The sequence below is a fragment of the Crocodylus porosus genome, unplaced genomic scaffold (assembly GCF_001723895.1).
Source record: "Crocodylus porosus isolate Cpor-Errol unplaced genomic scaffold, CroPor_comp1, whole genome shotgun sequence".
In the NCBI taxonomy this organism is placed as follows: domain Eukaryota; kingdom Metazoa; phylum Chordata; order Crocodylia; family Crocodylidae; genus Crocodylus; species Crocodylus porosus.
Window position 1 is genome coordinate 4025643 of NW_017728929.1, and position 1400 is coordinate 4027042.

The window sequence follows — 1400 nt, forward strand, 5'->3', positions numbered from 1 at the left end:
TTTTTGACCTACTATGGACTCCCAGCTGGCAGACTCATCTGCTGATACCTTCATTTAGTTAAGGGACAGGTGATTCAGGCTTGGATAACAGAAAAGCTGAAGAGAAGAACAAAATGGTGTTTTGGGCATGCCTGTTACTCCAGGTGCATGGTGTCTTGTTAGTGGCCTCCACTCCCACCTTAACAGATTGAATGCTGTTGAAATATGGACCTCCATTATGAGAAAGCAGAAATGGCTCTGACAGTGTCTGGTATATTCAGTATGTCGGCTCATTTCTGCAATCTGTCTTTTGTCCTGGCTGGACTCGACTATTTCTTGGTTAACTAAGCCATTCTAGAGGCCCAGAGTGCCTGCTTGTATGCCCATTGAGGACGGGGTTGTGTGGGGTATCCCTAACGCAAGGTATTTGTGTGCATGCTGAGTGTTCCCAGAGGGAATTAGTGCAGAGTAGCTAGTGCACTACAAATTCCCATTCCTGCTTAATGTGCCTGAACCTCCTGTGTAGACAAGCCTAAAGATTGCAGCTGAATATCTCGGGCTTTGCAAATGGTCGTGTCTTTTGATGGGGAGTGTGTAATCAATCCCAGCCACTACTATGCCCTGTGAATAATGAATTGTCCTTTTGGTAACAGTTGCAGTGTCCTATTAAAAAAAATAAAATAATCTCATTATAATGTATTAGCTAAGGCAGGGATTCTCAAACTTTGTGATACTGCGACCTCAAGTGCTAGATGGCGGCAGCAGGGGACGGGGAGTTTGCATGCAGCAGCCGTCACCACCATCCCCACTCTGCGCCACTTCCTTGCGCCACCGCACATATCCCCTGGGAAGTTTGTGGCTCCCTTTTAAGTTGCTCGTTACCCCCCTGGGGGGGGAAGTCATCACCCACCGTTTGAGAACCCCTGGGCTAAGGCATTGTCATAGATTGTATGGCCAGAAGGGATCTTGGAAGATCATTGGGTCCAGCCCCCTGCACCAAGCAGGAAAGATATCTGGTGACCCAGCAAGGTGACTGTCTGGTCTCTTGAAGATTTCCAAGGGTAGGTGATTGCACCACCTCTGGAGGGAGCTTATTCCACAGTCTGGACACCCTGACTGTGAAGATTTTTCCTAATGTTGAGCCTGAATCGATCTTCCAGGAGTTTGTGGCCATTACTCCTGGTTTTCCACTTGGGTGCTCCAGTGAACAGTTGCTCACCAAGCCCTTAATGTATTCCCGTAGCGTAGTGGTAAGCTGCTACCAGGTCCCCTCTCAGCCTTCTTTTCCTCAGGCCAAAGAGCCCCAGATCCCTTAGCCTTTCCTCATATGGCTTGCCTTTTAAAACTCAGATCATACGGGTGGCTCTTCTTTAGACTCTCTCAAGTTTGTCCACGTCCTTGTTGACGTGTGGTGCTCAGAA